Genomic DNA, 15,202 nt, shown 5'->3' on the forward strand with positions numbered 1-15,202 from the left:
CGCTGTAATTCCTCTTGTCTCCTGGGAGAAATGAGATTCCTTTCCCAGGACTTCCACAGCCCACATCTGCCACGTCTTACAAACAGGGAGGAAAACCTTGTCAAGATCTGGTGTGACCGGATTTTTGAGTGGGCAGGGCACGTAGGAGAGGCCGGTTGACCTTGTTGCTAATGAAGCTTCAGCTCATGGCCCCTCATTTGCGGGGCCTTGTAGTGCCCTGTTCTTAATTTTATTTCATTGTTGGGTATTATTTTTGTTAAAGACCCACACATACACACATTGTACAGCTCAAGTCTGCACAAATCCAGCTCTGCCCTTGGAGCCTACTCAGAGCATTTTGTGTAGGATCAAACCACCTCACACTGTACTTAGAAAACGGACTGACTTTCGTATGTGTGTTTTAAGATTTTATTTATTCATGAGAGACACAGAGAGAGGCAGAGACATAGGCAGAGGGAGAAGCAGGCTCCCTGTGGGGAGCCCCATGCAGGACTGGATCCCAAGACCCCCAAGATCAGGACATGCGCCAAAGGCTCAACCACTGAGCCACCCAGGTGCCTCCTGACTTTCTTGTTTTGTCTGGGAAAGAGCAAAGGGTTTAGAGTCAGAAGTCACAGCTCCCAGCTTCTCAGCTTCCCCACCCTCTTAAGCAGTGTGTGTTTGATCACATCTCTTAACCTCATCTGCTGATACTGTTTCCTTGTCTATAAAATGAGAATAGCAAACCTGCTTTCTCTGCTTTCTTCCCCAGGGGTTGGAGAGTCACCCGAGATGATGTATATAAACTGTAGGTGGAATGCTCCACAATGTCACTTGCCACAACTGAGAAACTTGGATCCCAAGAAAGGCCCAAGTCTTTTACACACAGATCTAGAATCCAGGTGTCCTGGCTCCTGGCCCTGAGCTTCTTGGCTGGGCCAAGGGGCCTTTCGGTAAAGTGCTCTGGAATAAAACAGGATGAACATGAATCATAAAAATGATTATTATTGATTTTTCATTCCTTGGGCAGCAAAAAAAAAAAAAAACATCTGGCACTCTTCCCACTTGGAAACCAACTGCCTTGTTTTACATCTATTGTGTCTCTCTGGTGAGGTCAAGAGTCTAGGACTTGGGACATGGGCCAGACTCTGAGGGAATCTGCCCTTGGTCCTTCTTCTTTGCCCCCTCTCCTAATTTACCTTCCCTCCCTTCCAGTTTTCCACCCTGTACCTTGACACAAAGCCTTAGCCTTCCATACCTCCAGCCAGGCTGGTGACAAGGCATAATCCTAGCTACACACTCTCCACTTGGCCCCAGCACTTCTCTGGGTTGCCAGTATCCCAGCAGGAGCTCACATCAAACCCCTAGTGTGCCTGGAATGCGTTAACCAAAGTGTAGTGTTTGAATTCCTTGTGTACGTGAAGTAATTTTATTTATTTATTTATTTAATTTATTTCGTGGTATACAGATGAACATTATTTTCAAACATGTGTCCTTTAATGTGTATTGGAAATGTTCTGCTTTTTATTTTTATTTTTTATTTTATTAGTTTTTAAAGACTTTATTTATTTATTCATGAGAGACAGAGAGAGAGCCAGAGACATAGGCAGAGGCTGAGGCAGAAGCAGGCTCCCCACTGGGACTCCATCCCAGGACCCTGGGATCACAACCTGAGCTAAAGGCAGATGCTCAACCACTGAGCCACCCAGGTGCCCCTAAATGTTCTGTTTTTTAATGTTTATTCAAGATAATGACATAAAGATGTCTTCCTTTTTTTTTTTTCCTGAGCTGCTGTCCCTTATTTTTTCCTAAAAGATTTTATTTATTTATTTGAGAGAGACAGAGAGAGGGCAGGAGGAAGGGGGAGAGGGAGAAGGAGAGGGAGAAGCAGGCTCCCCCCTAAGCAGGGAGCCCTGTTCCAGCCTGGATCCCAGGACCCCACAGGAATCATGACCAGAGCTGAAGGCGGATGCCTAACTGACTGAGCCACCCAAGTACCCCTATTTTTTTCTTTTTTTAATTGATAAAGAAATAAAAATTGATATATTTTTCTTTTTTTAGAAAAGATTTTATTTATTCATGAGAGACAGAGAGAGAGAGAGAGAAGCAGAGACACAGGCAGAGGCAGAAGCAGGCTCCATGCAGGGAGCCCAATGTGGGACTCTATCCCCGGACTCCAGGATCACGCCCTGGGCCTAAGGCAGACGCTAAACCGCTGAGCCACCCAGGGATCCCCATATTTTTCTTTTTTTACAGATAATAAATTGCCCATGTTTTAAGTTTACTGCTTGATTTTTATGTATGTATACATAGTATATATATCATGGAACTACCACCCAGACCAAAGTATGGAATGTTTCTAGCATCTAGCAAGGTTACTCAAAGTCAATATTTCCCTCTAAATGTCACCAATATTCTGAGCCCCATTGCTATAGAGAAAGAAATTTAACCTGTTTCTGGACTGGGAGTTCACATTCATGGAATCTTATGCATGTAACTTCTTTATACCTAATCTCTTGTTTTTAAAAGATTTTATGTATTCATTCATGAGAGGCACAGAGAGAAAGAGGCAGAGACACAGGCAGAGAGAGAAGCAGGCTCCATGCAGGGAGCCCAATGCGGGATTCAATCCCAGGACTCCAGGGACACGCCCAAAGCAAAAGGCAGAAGCTCAACCTCAGAGCCACCCAAGCGTCCTGGAGCCACCCAGGCGTCCCTACACCTGACCTCTTTCACTCAATGTTATGTCTAAGATTAATTTGTGATGCTGCAAGTAGCCATGGTTCCTTCATTTTCATTACTATGTAGTATTCCATTGTGTGAATACATCACAATTATCCTTTCTACTCTTAATGATCATTTGGGTTGTGTCTAGTTTTTTTTTTTAAGATTTTATTTATTTATTCATGAGAGACACAGAAAGAGAGAGGCAGAGACACAGGCAGAGGAGAAGCAGGCTCCATGCAGGGAGCCCAATGTGGGACTTGATCCCAGGTCTCCAGGATCAGGCCCTGGACTGAAGGCAGTGCTAAACCGCTGAGCCCCCTGGCTGCCCTAGTTTTTGACAATTAAGAATAAAGTGGCTTCAAACATTCTTGTACATATCTTTTGGTAGATATATGCATTCATTCCTCCTGTGTATATTTCCAGGAGTAGAATTCCTGTATCACAGAATATAAATATATTGGACATTAATAATATTGCCAGATGGTGTTGTCAATGTTGTTGGATTTTGGCCATTCTAATAGATGTGTAATGATATCTCATTGTTTTAGTTTGCAATTTCTTAATGGCATATGATGTTGACTATCTTCATATGCTTACTTGCCCTCTGCAGGTCTCTTTTGGGAGATGTCTGTTCAGATCTTTGGCCCATTTTCCAATCAGGTATTCATTTTCTTATTGTAGACTTTTAAGACTTCTTTGTATATTCTTCATAATAATCTGTTATCAGATATATCTTTTGCAAGTATTTTCTCCCAGTCTGTGGCTTGTCTTCTCATTCTCTTGACATGTCTTTTGTAGCGCAGAACTTTTTTTTTTTTAATTTTATTTATTTGTTCATGAGAGACACACACACACACAGAGGCAGAGACACAGGCAGAGGGAGAAGCAGGCTCCCCACGGGGAGCCTGATGCGGGCCTCAGTCCCAGGACCCCATGATCATAACCTGAGCCAAAGGAAGACGTTCAACCACTGAACCACTCAGGTGTTCCTAGATTAAATTTTTTTTTTTGCATGAGGATGTCCAGCACCATTTGTTGAAAAGACTATCTTTCCTCCATTGTATTGGTTTTGCTCCTTTGTCAGACAGCAGACTATATTTATGTGGCTCTATTCCTGGGCTCTCTATTATGTTCCATTATTCCATTTGTCTGTTCTTTTGCCAGTACCACACTGTCTTGATTACTGTAGCTTTATAGTATGTCTTGAAGTCAAGTAGTATCAGTTCTCCAGTTTTGTCCTTCTCCTTCAATATTGTATTGGCTATTCTAGGTCTTTTTCCTCTCCATATAAACCTTAGAACCTGTCAATAGCTACAAAATAACTTGATGGGATTTTGATTAAGATTGCCTTGAATCTTTAGATCAAAATGGCAAGAATGACATTTTAACAATATTGAGCTTTCTGGGGCTCCTGGGTGGCTCAGTGAGTTAAGCATCTGACTTCAGCTCAGGTCATGATCTGGGGTTCCTGGGATTGGATCCTGAGTTGGGCTCCTCACTCATTGGGGAGTCTGTTTGTCTCTCTTTCTCTCTCTGCCCTTTCTGCCGCTCATGCTCTGTCTCTCTCTCTCAAATAAATAAATAAATAAATAAATAAATATCTTTTTTAAAAAACCCAAACCAATATTGAGCTTTCCTAGCCATGAACATGGAAATCTCTCCATTTATGTAGTCCTTTTTTTATTTCTTTTATCAGAGTTTTGTAGTTTTCCTCATATAGTTCTTAAACATATTTTGTTAGATTTATATGTAAGTATTTCACTTTGAATGCTAATATAAGGATAACATATTTTTAATTTCAAATCCCTCTTGTTTATTGCTGGTATATAGGAAAGTGATTGACTTTTTTTTTTTTAATTTTTATTTATTTATGATAGTCACAGAGAGAGAGAGAGAGAGAGAGAGGCAGAGACACAGGCAGAGGGAGAAGCAGGCTCCATGCACCGGGAGCCCGATGTGGGATTCGATCCCGGGTCTCCAGGATCGCGCCCTGGGCCAAAGGCAGGCGCTAAACCGGTGCGCCACCCAGGGATCCCGTGATTGACTTTTGTATATTAACCTTGTGTCCTACAACCTGGTTATAACCATTAGTTCCATGAGGTTTTTTTTTTATTGTTGTTATTGTTAGTTCTTTCAGATTTTCTACATGGATGATCATGTCATCTATAAACAAGACAGTCTTTCCCCCCCCAATTTGTGTGCTTTTTTCCTTTGTTTCTCTTCTCCTTTTATTTTATTTATTAAAAGGCAGTAGCAGGGCACCTAAGTGGCTCAGTTGGTTGAGCATCCAACTCTTGGTTTCTGTTCAGGTCATGATCCTGATCAGGGTCCTGAGATTGAGCCCTGTGTCAGCTCCAGGCTCAACAAGGAGTCTACTTGAGAGTCTCTCCCTCTGCCTCTCCCCCTACTTGGACTCTCTCTCTCAAATAAATAAGTAAATAAAATCTTGAAAGAAAGAAAGAAAAAGAAAAGCAGTGACAAGAGGGTACATCCTGCCTTATTCTGGATCTTAGTGGGAAACTGAGTTTCTCACCATTTAAAAATATTATTTATTTATTTATTTATTTATTTATTTATTTATTTATTTGAGGGGGGGAAGGGGAGACGGGCAGAGAGAGAAGGAGAGAGAGAATCCCAGACTCCACACTGAGCATGGAGCACAAGGAGACATGGGGCTCAGATCTCATGACCCTGAGATCAGCCCTGAGATCACCACCTGAGCCAAAATCATGAATCGGTTGCTTAACCAACTGAGCCACCCAGGTGCCTGAGTTTCTCATCACAAAGTATGATGTTAGCTGTATGTTTTTTGCAGATGTTCTTTAGCAAATAGAGCGAATTCCTCTCTATTCCTGAGAGGCTTTTTTTTTTTTTTAAGATTTTATTTATTTATTCATGAGAGACACACAGAGAGAGGTATAGAGAGAGGCAGAGACACAGGCAGAGGGAGAAACAGGCTCCATGCAGGGAGCCTGACATGGGACTCGATCCCGGGTCTCCAGGATCATGCCCTGGGCTGAAGGCGGCCCTGAACCACTGAGCCACCCGGGCTGCGCTATGCTGAGAGTTTTTATCATGAATGGTTATTAAATTTTGTCAAATGACTTTTTCTCATCCATCCCATTAATATGATCATATAACTTTTCTTCTTTGGCCTATTGATGTGACAGATTATATTAATTGCTTTTTGAATGTTGAATCAGCCTTTTGTATACCTGAAATATATCCTACTTGGTTGTGGTGTATAATTCTTTTTATACATTGTGGAATTCAATTAGCTAATATTTTGTTGAGGATTTTTACACCTATATTCATGAGAGATATTGATCTATGGTTCTCTTATAATCTTTGATTTAGGCATTAGGGTAATACTGGCCTCAGTGAAGTGTTAGGAAGTATTCTCTCTGCTTCTATCTTCTGGAAGAAATTGTAGAGAATTGATATAATTTCTTCCTTAAAAGTTTGGTGGAAATGACCAGTGAACACATCTGGGCCTGGTACGTCATGTTTTGAAAGGTTATTAATTATTGATTCAATTTCTTTAATGGAGATAGGCTTATTCAGTTGTCCATTTCTTCTTGTGTGAATTTTGGCAGATGGTATCCTTTCAAGGAATTGGTTCATTTCATCCATTTATCAAATTTGTGGAATTGCTTATAATATTCCTATATATCCTTCCAATGGCTGAGATCGGTAGTGATGTCCTCTCTTTCATTTCTGGTATTAGCAATTTGTGTCTTCTCTCTTTTTTTCTTAGTCAGCCTAGCGAGAGGTTTACTGATTTAACAAGAGCAAAGCTTTTGGTTTTGTTGATTTTCTCTATCAATTTCTTGCTTTCAATTTCATTGATTTCAGCTCTGATTTTTATTCTTTTTCTTTTTTAAGATTTATTTATTCAATTTGGGCAAGGAAAGTTTGGCCTGTGATCTCACTTCTTTGACAGATCTACAAAGAATTGTTTATCTTTCACCTTTTTTCTTGTTAGGATTCTTTTCACCAGCTTTTTACTTGTTAGGATTTTTTACTACTTTATGTAACTCCTGTGAGTGGAATCACACAGTTTGTTTATGAGTGGTTTATTTCACTTAGAGTAATGTCCTTAAGGTTCATCCATGTTATATCATATGTCAGAATTTCCTTCCTTTTTAAAGCTAAATAATATTCCACTGTGTGTATAGACCACATTTTGTTTACCCATTCATGCATCGATGGACACTTGGGTTGCTTCCAAGTTTTAGCTATTATGAAAGATGCTACTATGAAAATAAGTACATAAATATCACTTTGAGACCCTGCTTTCAATTCTTTTGGTATATACTCAGAAGTGGAATTGCTGGATTATATGCTAACTCTATTTTTAATCTTTTGAGGAAGCACTATACTGTTTTCCACAGCAGCAGTATCATTTTACATTCCGACCAACAGTGCACAGGGGTTCCAATTTCTCCACTTCCTCACCAACACTTGTATTTTCTCTTTCTTTTATTATCCTAATGGGTATGAGGTGGTATTTCATTGTAGTTTTGATGGGTATTTCCCTAATGATTAATGATGTTGATAATGTTTTCATGTGTTTATTGGCCATTTGTAAATCTTCTTTGGAGAAGTGTCTATTCAAGTTCTTTTTTTAAAGATTTTATTTATTTATTTGAGAGAGAGAGAGAGGGAGAGAGAGAATAAGAAAGCACAAATGGGGAGGAGCAGAGGGAGAGGGAGAAGCAGATTCCCTGCTGAGCAGGGAGCTGGACTGGGGCTTTGATCCTAGGACCCCAGGATCATGATTTGAGCCTAAGGCAGATGCTTAACCTACTGAGCCACCCAGGCACTCTCTCCTTTTAATATTTTATTTATTTATTTATTTATTTATTTATTTATTTATTTATTTATTTATGAGAGAGAGAGAGAATGAGAGAGAAAGCACAAATGGGGCAAGGGAGAGGCAGAGGGTATTCAAGTTCTTTACTTATTTTTGAATTAGGTTGTTTTGTTGTTATTGCTGTCTCTATTTCTTTTTTTTCTCTTTTAAGATTTTATTTATTTATTCGTGAGAGACACACACACAGAGGCAGAGACACAGGCAGAGGGAGAAGCAGACTCCATGCAGGGAGCCTGACGTGGGACTCGATCCCGGGTCTCAAGGATCACATCCCTGGCTGAAGGCGGCACTAAACCTCTGGGCCACTGGGGCTGCCCTTTATTTCTTTTCTTTTTTTTTTTTTTTTTTATGATAGTCACAGAGAGAGAGAGAGAGGCAGAGACATAGGCAGAGGGAGAAGCAGGCTCCATGCACCGGGAGCCCGACGTGGGATTCGATCCCGGGTCTCCAGGATCGCGCCCTGGGCCAAAGGCAGGCGCCAAACCGCTGCGCCACCCAGGGATCCCTCTATTTCTTTTTGAATGAGCTTTGACAGTTTGCATTTTTTAAGGAATTTGTTAATTTCATCAAAGTTGTGAAATTTATGGATATTTATGTTTGTAGATTCTTTGACTATCTTTTTAATGTCTTAGGGTAGTTATGTCCTCTAATTTCTATTATTTATAATTTATAGTTTTCCTTTTTTTCTTGGTCAGTATGGCTAGAAGTTTATCAGTTTTATTGATTTCTTTCCCAAAGAACTAATTTTTTTTTTCCAAAGAACTAATTTTTGGTTTCACTGATTTTCTCTATTGTTTGTTCTCAAAGTCTTTATTATTTCTTTCTTTCCGCTTGAGTTGGTTCTAATTTGCTCTTCTTTTTCTAGGTTTTTTCTTTTTTTTTTTTTTTTAAGTAAACCCTATGCCCAACATGGGGCTTGAATTCACAACCCTGAGATCAAGAGTCTCATTCTCTATGCTCTACCAACTGAGCCAGCGATGCAGCCCCCTCTGTTTTTTTTTTTTTTTTTTTTAAGGTTTTATTTATTTATTCATGAGAAACACAGAGAGGAGAGAGACAGAGGCAGAGACACAGGCAGAAGGAGAAACAGGCTCCATGCAGGGAGCCCGACGTGGGACTCTGATTCCGGGTCTCCAGGATCACACCCTGGGCTGAAAGCGGCGCTAAACCGCTGAGGCACCCGGGCTGCCCACCCCCTCTGTTTTTTTAAGGTAGAGGTTTAAATTACTAAATTGAGATCTTTCTTATTTCCTGACCTAAGTATTTTTTTTTTTTTTAAAGATTTATTTATTTATGATAGACATGGAGAGAGAAGAAGCAGGCTCCACGCACTGGGAGCCCGACGTGGGATTCGATCCCGGGTCTCCAGGATCGCGCCCTGGGCCAAAGGCAGGCGCCAAACCGCTGCGCCACCCAGGGATTCCCCTGACCTAAGTATTTAATACTGTTTCCCTCTAGACACTGCTTAATTGCATCCCACAATTTTTTTTTTAAGATTTTATTTATTTATTTATGAAAGACACAGAGAGAGGCAGAGGCAGAGGCAAAGGGAGAATTAGGCTCCATCCAGGGAGACTGATGCAGGACTGGATCCCGGGACTCCAGGATCAAGCCCTGGGCTGAAGGCAGGCGCTAAACCGCTGAGCCACCCAGGGATCCCCTGCCTCCCACAAATTTTGATGTTTCATCTGCATACAATTTAAAATATTTTCTAGGGGGATACCTGGGTGGCTCAGCGGTTTAGCGCCTGCCTTGGGCCCAGGGCACGATCCTGGAGTCCCGGGATCGAGTCCCACGTGGGGCTCCCTGCATGGAGCCTGCTTCTCCCTTTGCCTGTGTCTCCACCTCTCTCTCTATGTGTCTATCATGAATAAATAAATAAATCTTTAAAAGTAAAATAAAATAAAATATTTTCTAATTTCCCAAGACTTCCTCTTTGATCCATAGGTTATTTACAAGTCACTTGGTTAGTTTTTAACTATTTAGGGTGCTTCTTTTTTTTTTTTATTCCAGATGTTTTTCTGTTATTGATTTTTAATTTAATTCTGTAATGGGCATAGATTATACAACCCATGGTTTCAATTCTTTTACATTTGTTAAGGTTTGTGTTATAGTCTATTTTGGTGAATTATCCATGTGCAGTCGAAGAGAATGTGCATTTTGCTATTGTTGGTTGGTATGCTCTTCAAACATAAATTAGGTCAAGTAGGTTGGTAGTGCTCTTCAGGTCTTCTATATCCTCAATAATTTTCTGTCTGCTTGTACTATGGCTTATTGAGAGAGTGGTTGTAGTTTCCTACTATAATTGTGGATTTATCTATTTTTCCTTTCCATTTCATCATTTTTTGTTTCATGCATTTGAATTTGTGTTTAAAAATTACATATAAGGGATCCCTGGGTGGCTCAGCGGTTTGGTGCCTGCCTTTGGCCCAGGGCGTGATCCTGGAGTCCTGGGATTGAGTCCTGCGTCGGGCTCCCTACATGGAGCCTGCTTCTCCCTCTGCCTGTGTCTCTGCCTCTCTCTCTCTCTGTGTGTCTCTCATGAATAAATAAAATCTTTTTAAAAATTACGTATAATCTATTTTTTTGTAAGGATTTTGTTTATTTATTTGAAAGAGAGTGAAAACATGAGCAGGGGAGGGGCAGAGGGAAAGGCAAACTCCCTGCTGAGCAGGGAAACCGATGTGATGATGCAGGGCTCCATTCCAGGACCCTGGGATCACAACCTGAGCTAAAGGCAGACACCTAACCAAGTGAGCCACCCAGGTGCCCTCGTATGATCAATTTTTAAAAATAGGTAAATTAGTGTTCACATATAAATCAGTCCGCAGGAATATAAATGATTAACAGTGATTACTGGGGATTTTTTTTGTAGGCTTTTATTCTCTGTGTTAGGCTTATAATTTTAAGTGTTTTATGTACAGATTTTTAATAACTGAAAATATGAAGCTGTGGCTTAAAGGAAAGAGACAGTTGTGTGCTTATGAATATGTCTTCCCACCTGCAAAGTAGTCTCTGAACCACTGTGAAGAATTAGCTGGGCACTCTCTGCCGGTCCTGTTCCTGCCAAGCTCCTCAACCATGACCCACACCTCTGCTTCTGCTTCCTTACCAGCTCTTCCTCACCTCCTGTCATCTGGCTTTGGGCCCCGGTGCCTGGGAAAGAAACAACTTTCTGAGACCACCCACCATGTGGCCTGCCAATCCAGCAGGCTTTCCACCATGTTATTTGACTTTGCTGAGCGAATTCACCCACTTTATCTTCAGAGTATTTCTTGAATATAGTCATTTTCTTTCTTTCTTTCTTTCTTTCTTTCTTTCTTTCTTTCTTTCTTTCTTTCTTTCTTTCTTTTTTAAAGTAATCTCTACACCCAATGTGGGGCTCAAACTCATGATCCTGAGATCAAGAGTCACAGACTCTACAGACTGAGTCAGCCAGGTGCCCCTGAATATATTCATTTTCTAGACCTTTATTCCTTCAAGACATTCTCCCTCTCTCACTACTGGGCTAGCTCTTACTTTTTCCCTTAGGATTCAGAACAAATGTCTCTGCCTCCAGGAAGCCACGCCTAATTCTAGCCCTGCTCTGTTCTCACCACTCCGTGAAAATATTCATCACTCTTGTTGAATGCCGGATCCCCATGCTGACTGAAGGTCCTGTGGGGGCAAGGGCTATGTCTGCTTGCCTCTGTTACTCACTCATTTACCTGCAGACTCCCAGTTTGCCTCCTTGGAGCCAATCCCTCCTGGATATAGCTCTCAGTTGAATCACTTTAATCAAGTCACTCTCCAGTTCAAGAACCTGCAATGACTCCCTAGTATCTACTGAATCAAGTCCAAACTCTTCCTTTTGGGTGTACCTAATTACATCAAAATTAAAGATTTCTTTTTGTTTAAGATTTTATTTATTTATTCATGATAGACATAGAGAGAGAGACAGAGACACAGGCAGAGGGAGAAGCAGGTTCCATGCCGGGAGCCCAACGCGGGGCTCGATCCTGGGACCCCAGGCGCCAAACCGCCGAGCCACCCAGGGATCCCCAAAATTAAAGATTTCTGATCAATGATGTGAACAAAATTAAGAGAGTGATGACAAGATGGGAGAATATTTTAGCAAGGTCTAAAACCAACAAAGAAAAAATAAATAAATAAAACCAACAAAGGATGTTGTAAATCAACATCCAAAAAGGCATCAACCTCCATAGAAACATTACCAAATGATATGAGAAAATATATGATAGGAAATTTCTTCTAAAGATTTTATGTATTTGAGAGAGAGAGAAAGCAAGAGAGAACACGAGCAGGGGGAGGAGCAGAGGGAGAAGCAGACACCCCTCCCCCCAGCAGGGAGCCCAATGCTGGGATGTTGGGATGTGACACCGGGCTGGATCCCAGGCAGAGACTTAAACAAGTGAGCCACCCAGGTGCCCCTATAATAGGAAATCTGAAAGACTAATCAAATGCAGAGATGCTCAAACTCTTTAGTGACCAGAGAGATGCAACAAAAAAAAAACAATGAGGTAATACCTCAGTCAGACTAGCAAAAATCAAAAGGGCTGAATAATGTCAATAATATGGGGATATAGGAACCTCCTAGACTGCCTATGGGAGTATGGACTGGTGCAGACAATAATAGAGAGAAATACAGACATATTTAGTCAGGTCGAGAGAGAGACGTGTTTATACCCTGTGACCTAGCAAATCCACTCCTGGCCCCTGGGTACATCACCCAAAGAGATTCTCACCAGAAGCATAAGACATGCACAAGGACTTTCTCTGCAAGTTTTTGGTGGGAGGGAAGTAGGGTACAGTTGTGTGTCCCTCCCTGGGAGAGTGAAGAAACCAAAGACAGGTGTCCCATGGAGCATCACACATGAGCTAAAGTAATTCAGTGTTCACAGAACAACTTCTGGATCTTAAAACCATAGTGCAGGGCAGGAAAGAAGATCAACAGAACCTGGACTAGAACACAATACTGATAATGTATAGGAACACCCACACCCACACCCACACACACGACAAACCAATGGCAAAGATACATCTTGAGAAATTTATTAAAATTTATTATAAATTGGATATTAGATTATAATAATAGTTATTTTTTAAAAGATTCCATTTATTGATTCACAAGAGACACACAGAGAGAGAAGCAGAGACATAGGCAAAGGGAGAAGTAGGCTCCATGCAGGGAGCCCGATGTGGGACTCGATCCGGGGACTCTGGGATCATGCCTTGGGCCAAAGGCAGTCGCTCAACCGCTGAGCCACCCAGGCGTTCCCCACCCCCCTTTTTGTTTTAAAGATTCAATAATTGTTATTATTATCGCACATTTTCTTGGGTGTGATGGTGGCATTGCAGTTGGTAAGAACGTTCAATGTTGGTGGGATGATGCATAGCTGAAGAATATAGAGGTGAAACGGCATGATATCTGAGGTTCATTTTAAAGTTCAGGGCTTTCTGGGTGGCTCAGTGGGTTAAGCATCTGCCTTGGGCTCAGGTCATGATCCCAGAGTCCTTTGACGGAGCCCTGAATTGAGCTCCCTGCTCAGTGGGGAGTCTGCTTCTCCCCCTGGCCCTCCCCCTGCTCATTCTCTCTCTTTCTCTCAAATAAATAAATAAAAGCCAAAAAAATTTAGAGTATTTAGTTAAGGAAAAGGAAAAAAAAAGAGAAAAATGAAACAAATGTATTTTAGGCAAAGATGTAGGCAAGATTTTAAGACAAAATCTTGATAATTTTTGAGTCTGGGAGATAAACATATGGGGGTTTATTGTACTCGTGTCAACCATTGTGTATATATTAAAAATTCCATAATGTAAAGCAATATCAATGACATCTTTTCAAGAACATGCCCACACAAAAGGATACATGTTAAACATGTTAGAATAGCTGCCTATGGAGGGAGAGGAAAAGAGGAGTAGGGGATGGAGATAAAGGGGAAGGAAGGATGGAGGAAGGAAGGAAAGAAAGAAGTAAAGAAAGGAGAATGGTCAGAGGCACCTGGGTGGTGCAGCTACTTAAGCATCCGATTCTTGGTTTTGGCTCAGGTCAGGGATTTCTGGGTGTGACCTCAGGGTAGTGAGATTGAGCACCCCTTGGGCTCCACTCTCAGCGTGGAGTCTGCTTGGAGATTCTCCCTCCGGCTCCCTGTGCCCCTCCCCCACCACTCTCTTTCTCTCAAATAAATAAATCTTAGAAAGAAAGAAAGAAAGAAAGAAAGAAAGAAAGAAAGAAAGAAAGAAAGAAAGAAGGAAAGAAAGATCAGTGGTAATCTACCCTGAACTGAGGATGACAAATTTAATCCTTCTCACCAAGGGTGCAGACGCAAGAGGGGAAAAATCAATATCCCCTATAACTCTACCACCATGGCATTTTCATTTTTTCCTGTTTAAGTCTCTAAGCCACTTCTGTATGGCTGTTACTTTGAGGGTCACAGCACTCCATGCCTTGCTTAAGAAACAAGAATAAACATTTTGCTTACTAAATGCCAGCACTGGGCTAGGACCTCGAGGTGTGTGATCTGATTTTTCCACTCAGTAACACTGTGACATATCATTACCTCCATCTTACAGATGCAGAAAATTGAGCTCAGAGATGAGGTTGTCTGTCCATCTCCAACTAAATCACAAATCTAGAATTCCAAACTCATTGACCTCAGAGGCCCAGGATCATGTGATTGCATAAAGCTGATCCAACAGCTTCTTCACCATCATTATTATTTGCTTCTTTTCTTTTCTTTTTTATTTTTTTAAAAAGATTTTATTTATCTATTCATGAAAGACACACAGAGGGAGAGGCAGAGACACAGGCGGAGGGAGAAGCAGGCTCCATGCAGAGAGCCTGATGTGGGACTCTATCCCGGGACTCCAGGATCATGCCCTGGGCCGAAGGCAGGCGCCAAACTGCTGAGCCACCCAGGGATTCCCTTCTTTTCTTTTCTTTTCTTTTCTTTTCTTTTCTTTTCTTTTCTTTTCTTTTCTTTTTCTTCTTTTTTTTTTTTTTTAAGATTTTTATTTATTTATTCATGAGAGATACAGAGAGAGAGGCAGAGACACAGGCAGAGGGACAAGCAGGCTCCCTGCAGGGCATCCAATGCAGGACTCAATCCCAGGACCCTGGGATCATGACCTGAGCCAAAGGCAGATGCTCAACCACTGAGCCATCCAGGTGCCCCATTTGCTTGTTTTCTAAGTAATCTCAATGCCCAACGTGGGGCTCCCTCCAACAACCCCAGGATCCAGAGTCACATGCTCTGCTAACCAAGCAAGCCAGGCGCCCCTCATCATTATTTGTAGGGCCTGCCTAGTCTATTATACTGAGGAAAGGTAATTTGCTATAATTTACTAACCACTCTCTTCTTACAATATATTTGGGCTCTTTCTAGTTTTTTGCTTCTATAGGTAGACCCATAAAGAATATCTTCAAGTATAGGGGTGGCTGGCTCAGTTGGTGGAGTATGTGATGCTTGATCTTGCGATCCTGAGTTCGAGCCCCATGTGTGGAATACAGTTTACTTAAAATTAAAAAAGAAAATTTAAAAACAATATTTTCAGGTATAGAGATTTTGGATTCTCTTGAATTATGCCCTTACCTGGAGTGGGGTTATACTTTGTGTTCACACA

Source organism: Canis aureus, chromosome 16, assembly GCF_053574225.1.
Source record: "Canis aureus isolate CA01 chromosome 16, VMU_Caureus_v.1.0, whole genome shotgun sequence".
Lineage (NCBI taxonomy): Eukaryota > Metazoa > Chordata > Mammalia > Carnivora > Canidae > Canis > Canis aureus.